The sequence below is a fragment of the Castor canadensis genome, chromosome 11 (genome assembly GCF_047511655.1).
Source record: "Castor canadensis chromosome 11, mCasCan1.hap1v2, whole genome shotgun sequence".
In the NCBI taxonomy this organism is placed as follows: domain Eukaryota; kingdom Metazoa; phylum Chordata; class Mammalia; order Rodentia; family Castoridae; genus Castor; species Castor canadensis.
The window spans coordinates 138,599,095-138,606,182 of record NC_133396.1 but is presented as its reverse complement, the minus strand read 5'-3'; the positions used below and the strand labels follow the sequence as shown (position 1 = coordinate 138,606,182).

Genomic DNA, 7,088 nt, shown 5'->3' with positions numbered 1-7,088 from the left:
GTACTTTACCACTGAGCCACATCCCCGCCCTAGGGGAACTTTCTGGAACGGGATTGTATTTACATGAGATAACGGAAGAAAGAGTTGAAGTAATTATCCAGGTGGAGGTTGGAAATTTACTGGTAGCTGTTGCACCAGAAAGTTCAGTCCTGCAGAGCGGTCTCTGAAACAACCAAAAATGCACAGCAGCTCAGAAAGATAAAATTATATATTAAAACGAGGCTCTGGGATCACAATATGTATGCATTAGTTTTATTGCATGCCATGATTCTGCTGCACAGCCAGTAATAATAATTGTGTATGCTTGTTGCTTTGGAATTAGAACATGAATTCTAGCTGGAAGCTCCATAGGCAGTCGTTTAACTGTGGTCACTGGCTTTCTGTGACCCAACTGTCCTGCAATATAAAATGTAATGCCCAGAGATTGCTTAAGTTGCTAACAGATTTAGTTGTCTGAGAGAGTGAAAATATGAATGAAAAATTTTCACTCATACTCTCATAATACAGCAGGGAAAAACTGACAATGAGGAGGGAGGTTTCCACATGGCTTTAAGTATCCCAATTTCACATGACACCAGGTAAATGACATACCTGGTCCTCAGGAATACTCATATGTTCCCATATAGGCACTTGCCCTATGCTTCAAGAAAGATATCTGTGAAAAAGAGAAAAAAAACAATTACTACTGATAACTATCTCTTAGTCAGTTTGTGTGTTGCTATAACAAAAATCTCACAGACTGGGTGGCTTAACCAGTAGAAATTTATTTCTCATTGTTCTGGAAGCCAGGAAGACCAAGATCACATCCCCAGCTCATTCAGTGTCTGGTAAGAGCTTGACTTCTGGTTTGCAGATTGCCATCTTATATTCTCCCATGGGAGAGAGCTCTGGTGTCTCTTTTTATAAAAGCACTAATTCCATTCATAAGGGCTCCACTTTCATGACCTTATCATCTCCCAAAGGCCCCACTTCCTAATACCATCACATGGGTTAGGACTTCAGCATTCACATTCAGTCCATAGCATGTTACTTATATTTCTATTTAAGTTATGCTTTTGGAAATTTCTCTTGTAGTCATCTAAGATAGTCACTGATTACAGCTGCAGATTTAATTAACATGGCTATTTCGAAAACTAGCTGTGGCAGACACTGGCTGGTTGTTCCCCAGAAATTTTTTCTTCCCGAGCCAGACTCCACTTCATGGCCTGCCTTGAAGTTTGCTTTCTTACTAGTGGAGAGTGGGTGAAAGTGATGTGTGTTAAGCCGCCTTCCCTAATTTTCCCTTCTGCCTACATGGTGTTGTGACTGTATGCTGGACATGTTAGAGCTCTACTGTGCAAGTAGCTCGGGCCATTAGTAAATTCTCAGTGGAGATCTGCCTGTCATTCAGGACTTTACAATAATGAGAAATACATTTCCACTGTTCTGTCATCACATAATTTTCATGTTCGTTTGTTGCATTTATAGCAAATGAATTTTGGCTTGTTGACCACTTGATATGTTTTGGGTACTAATATTTCATAAAATTTAATTCACACAGTAAGTTGTTAAAGGATTGTAGTTGCCATTTTTGCAAATAAGGAGTTAAGGGTTAGAAAAATTAAGCAACTTGCCTGAGATGATGTGGAGTGTGGATTCAGGCTTACAAGTCTTCAAAGCATCTATATGTTTTCCAGTAAACCATTTTGTATCCCAAGAGGAGAATATTATGCAAATTGCATATAGTACACAAATTTATTTGTTCAGTCATTAATTTATTCAATACTTATTCTGTGCTCCTTTATGCCACATCCTTTCCTAGGACAAGATTCTCTTTCTATTAAGACAGAGAAGTTATTTCCTTATTTATTTATTTACCCGATGTTCTGGTCTGAATGTTTATGTCCCCCCAAAATTTATATGTTGAAATCCAAACACCAAATGTGATGGTCTTAGGAAAGGGTCTGTGGGCAGTAATTAGGTCATGAGGTCTGGGAGTGTAGCCATTCGTAGAGTGCTTGTTTAGCAGGCAGAAGCACCTGGGTGTGCTCCTTAAAACAGTGGGGGGAAAAAAGATCTGGGTGTAGTGCACTTAGGAGGCAGACACAAGAGGTTGGAGATGGCGGTTTTGAGGCCAGTCTGGAGCCTGTGTCAAAACAAACAACAAACAAACAAATGCCCAAGAAAGATCCCTCACTCCTTCAACATGTGAGGATACAGCAAGAAGATACCATCTATGGACCAGGAAACTTGGCTCTTGTCAGACACCAAATATGCTGGAGCTTTGATAAGACATAGCTAGTAATCCAGAACACCACAGCTCTCAGAGTCAAAATACTGAAGAACTTGACACGCTTTTTAGCACTTATGTCATGAGGGACTATTTTCTTAAAAATAAAAAGTGGGTTGGGCTACTAAAGAATTAAAAATCTGACCCAATTTTGTGTTTCACAGTAAGAAAGCTGCAACCAATTATTTGCCCATAGTTATTGTTAGAGGTCTGATAATTATGGGAATAAATTATGTATATTTTATACATAGATAAAATGAATAGAATTGGGACTTCATCTGTGTTTATTAATCAGTTCATGGCCTGTGGGAAATAAGAGAAAGGGGGCAAGGCGGTGATGGAGGACTTTACTCAGATGCATTGTTGTGTGTGTGTGGAGCAGGAATTGGCTTTGCACATGCTGGGCAAGCACACTCTGCCACTGAGCTACATTTCTTAAAATGGCAAATTCTGTTTTTTAGAATGGTCAGGCAAAACAATTGTACTTATAAATGAGAAAACTAAATTTTACAGAGTCCACCTTTTCTTTTCTGTTGTTTCCTATTCCTGTCCACAATCCCAATAGATGAGCATTTCGTAAGAGAGAAAAGGAGGCCCTGAGACGGGTTAGAGACCCAGTCCTCCTGATGAGAGGGGTATTTGGTTAGGAGGGAGGCACCAGTGAACATCGTTAAGAATGTTAATGCTGATAAGTCTTTACTGTAAGCACTCCCTTCAAATAAGCTAAGCTGCTGGGGGCCAGGCAGGCTTGACCTTGCCTTGACAGCCGTCAAACCTTTCCTCCCAGCTGCCTTGAGCTGGGAGCTGTCAACCCAGCAGCCCCTCTTTCAGGGGCCAGCAGGATTGTGATTATGGCAGCCTGGATGCTTTGAACACTCCACAGCTGCCTTGAGGAGCCTCCCTTCCAGCCACACAGAACACTGCCATGGAAGCCAGGACTTTTGCTTCAGGGGGCCTTGCCCGGGTCGTCACGGGTGCTCTGCACAACCTGTACTGGCCTTGGTAGGCAGTACTCCAGGCAAGACAAGCTTCCCTGAACTTTTTTTATGCAGTGCATGCTAGAAAAGTGTTCCACCACTGGGCTACATCCCCAATCCCTTTTGGCACAGGAGCTTGAAATGTAGCCCATGGTGCCCTCGAACTCATGATTCTCCTGGCTTGGGAGTGCTGGCATTACAGAGTGCACCACAAAGCCTGGTCTAGTGTACTTTAGCTGACCCTGCAGCTATTGTCACTTAAGATGGGAGGAGGACCTCCTCAGTAACTCAGCATGAAACCAGTGATTGGTCCCTATACAAGGCCTGTGATTGGTTCCTATGGGGGGCTGTGATTGGTGGAACTGGAAGCTGTGCTGTGATTGGTGAAAATACAATCCTTCATTTGCATCTCACACCCATAACCCTATATAATTAGATTGTTTTGGGGGTAGCAGGGAGACAATCTTATGTGCTGCAACGTTAGCAGTTAAAAACGGCTTCTTACCCCCTTGTGAATTTTATTATGGGTTCAGTGGGCTGAGCTGATAAGAGGAGGCAGCAGTACCTGTGGGGCTCCGGGGGTGGGGCACGCAGAACTGATAGAGAAAGCAGACTGCAAGCACTACAGGGCCCCAGTCACTAGACGCTTTCCACGGTGGAAGGTCCAGACGCCTGAGCGCCCAAGCTGTAATACTGATGCTGTCATATTGATCTTGACTGCAGCCGACTGCTACCTAGGGCCAAGGATTTCATTAGGAGAGGAGCGCTGGCTACCGGCAATCAAAACCACGCCCGCAAGCCTCTAACCTGAGCACCTGGGCCATAAGCCTCTGAGCTTGCCAGCACCGCCCATGAGCTTCTGGCACTTGGGGCCCAGGGCCTCCAACACTGCCCAGAGCTTTTGCTCACTCACTGGGCGCAAAAGGAGCCCAGCCAGCTCGCTGTGACAGTCCCAGGTGCGCAAGTATCGCTCCTATAAAACTTGAGGACGTAACAGGCACCTTAACAAGGCCAGAGCCATGTGGCGGATTAGTAGGGACGTTTGACAGGTGTTTCTAGAAGCTGTGCAGCACTGTCTCAAAAAAAAAAAAAAAAGTAAACTACCTTTATGACTTTCTGGAGTGTGACAGATGGTAAAATACGGCCATTTTGTAAATACAGGGTCTCCACCGTACATATCCTCATCCACGAACTTCAACAGGCTGGGTCTCAGGGAACCGTCACACAGCACGGCTGCTCCAAAGTCAATGAAAACTAACATCCCTAAATCGGGGGTGTTTTTAAGGGTGAATTACGATCCCACTGCAGTCTGCACACCCCAATGAGCCAGCTCTCCCGAAAGGTGCTCCAGGATTGAGCCTAGGTGTCCCGGGGTAGCCGGGCACCCTCTGGCTTGGACCACCCCGAAGATGGGCACCTCACTGCCTCCGCCCGCCGGGGACGCCCAGGTGCGGTGGCGCGCGGAAGCCGCGGCCGCGAGGGCCGCCAGCCCCCGACCTCGGTGCGCGCCGAGGGCCACGCGGCGCGGGGAAGCCCTGGACTTCCCGCCGGGAGCGTTCTCGCGAGAGGAGAGGGGGCGCCGCGGGTCTGGGGGGCGCGGGGGAGCCTGGGGACTAGGGCCCGGCAAGGAGGGGAGCCGAGGCGGCGGGCAGGGCCGGGGACGCGGGAAAGCCGCTCCCGCCAGTCGTCGAGAGCCAGCCCCTGACGTCAGGAGTTTTCCTCAAAGTCAACAACAAGCCCCGAGGCGGCGGCGGCGGCGGCGAGAACGATCGGCGGCGGCCCCGGGAGGAAGGAGGGGGCGGGGAGGCGGCGGGGTCCCTGAGGCGAGGCGAGGCCGGCGGAAGAGGCCGCGGACCCCCGCCCCGCAGCCCGGAGCCGCCGCCCGCCCGCCCGCCGGAGCGACCCGGCCCCTGCCCGAGCGCTGTTTTCGGCGATGAATTGAATTTGTAGCCGACATCCGATTCCCATGTAGTCTCCGCCCCCTCCTCCCCCCGCCGCCGCCCTCCTCCCTCCTCCTCCCGCCGCCGCCGCCGCCGCCGCCGCCGCCGCCGCCTCCCGCTCCAGCTCCGCGGCCCGCCCGCCCGGCCGGCTCCCTCCCTCCTCCCTGCAGCCCTTCGCCTCCCCTCCCGCCGGCCGCACCGGGCTCCAGGGGGCCAGAGGCTCTGCGGGGTGGGGGGAGGACAGGAGGGGAGGAGGAGGGAGGGGGGACCCCCGAGTCGCCCCCTCTCCTCCCCCCGCCCCCCCCAGCTCCATCCTCCGCCACCGCCCGAGCAGCTGCGGGGCCGCCGCCGCCTTTGCAGGTAACAGCCACCGCCCCCCGCTCGCCCCCTCCCCGCTTTCCCCCCGCAGCCCGGGCCTGGGGCTCCGTCCCGGCCTCCCCGGGCGGGCGGGGGCGGCGGCGGCGGGGTGGGGTGCGGTGGGGTGGGATGAGGCGGGGGGGCCTCCGGGTTGTCACCGCGCCGGGGGCGTGGGCGAGGGCCGGGTCGCCGGAGACCGTGGGTGTGGGTAACGGAGGCCGGGGGATGCCCGGCGCGGGTGACCCCGCCACCCCTCTGGCTGTCCCGGGGAGCTGGGGGGTGGGGGCGGCGGAGCCCCGCGGCCAGGGAGGGGTGTTCCCGGCCTAGCGGTACCGTCGGTGTCTGGGCTGCCCGGCCGGTGCCTCCCGACTCTGCGCAACTCGCGCCGCTCCCCCGGCCCCTCCCCGCAGGGCCGCGCGGCGTGGGGAGGGGGCGCGGGCCGGGGGGCGGCGGGTTATGTAACGCGCGGCGCCCGGGCCGCTGTTTGGGTTGGGGGGAGGGCGGGCGTCTGCCGCGCCCGGCGCGGGGCCGTTCGCGCGTGGCGGGCGCAGGCGAGGATGCGCTGGCGTCCCCGGGGTCTCCTTCCTCCGCACCCGCCCCGCCCCGCCCCGCCCCGCCCCGCCGCCGGCGCGCACCAAAGACGGCGCTGGGGGTGGCGGTGCGTGGGGGAGTGGGCAGCGCGCTCGTCTGCGTTGTTAACAGTAGTGGGTTCGGATGGGCTCCGGAGTCGTGTGCTAAGAATAGAAATGTGCGGAAGATGCTGGGTTTGGCCGAGCCTCTGATGCTGTCGTGTCCGCGGCGCGGGCTGCCAGTAAACAAACCGGCTTCTTCCTCGTCCACCCTGCGCAGCGGTCCGCATCAGCCATGATGCTGGGGGGCCTGGGGACCCCGGCGGGGAGCCTCACGGCTCCGGGAGAACCCCGGCGTCCAGACGGGGCGCCCCTTGCTGGGGTTTCCCGGGAATCTGCACGGAGGCTGGAGGTGCGGAGTCCCTGTCGGGCCAGGTTTTCCCAGTGCCGGTATTTACTGTTTTCTCTTCTGAAAGCAGAGGAAATGCTTACCCATAAGTCAAAGCTAGGATGCTCACAGTAGTCCATCAAAACCACGTTCTAAGGAAAATAAAACTCAGTGACCACTGTGATATTTTGGTTGAAAGCCCAGTGGGTTGTAATTGATGAAAGTCTACAAACATTTAACAATTATCTCTATATGACGAATTTATCCCAATAGATTGTTCACACTTTGATTTTAGTTCATCTTGAAGCTGAATGACTTGGTAGTTACTACATTGCCAGTTGCCTCATCATTAGACGTGTTCCGTCTTTGGAAAAGCGTGGTCATGTTCATGTTGTATCTGGTAGTAGAACTATAAATCACTAGACAACCACTGCGTTTTGGTTAGAAACCCATTCGTTATTTTAGGTTAGATACTCGCTTAGGAAAAAGTTAGAAAAGCCAAAGGCAGGAGAGTCCAATAAAGAGTTTAGAAAATCAAGATTACTATTCAGAACTTGAGTATCATTCAGATCGCTGTCACTGGAGAGT

At 52.7% G+C, this 7,088-nt stretch overlaps 1 protein-coding gene across 6 annotated transcripts in view; it reads left to right on the top strand.

Moving 5' to 3' along the window:
* Positions 1 to 5,336: 5,336 nt before the first annotated feature.
* The window catches only part of Akt3 (AKT serine/threonine kinase 3), a 286,879-nt gene continuing 285,127 nt past the window's right edge, over positions 5,337 to 7,088 (top strand). Inside the window, exon 1 of one of the 6 annotated variants that reach the window (XM_074048785.1) lies at positions 5,337 to 5,546. The gene's annotated coding sequence lies outside the window, so the exon portion shown is untranslated. The remainder of the gene's footprint in view (positions 5,547 to 7,088) is intronic. The other 5 variants (XM_074048783.1, XM_074048781.1, XM_074048788.1 and 2 more) reach the window with 5 other exon arrangements.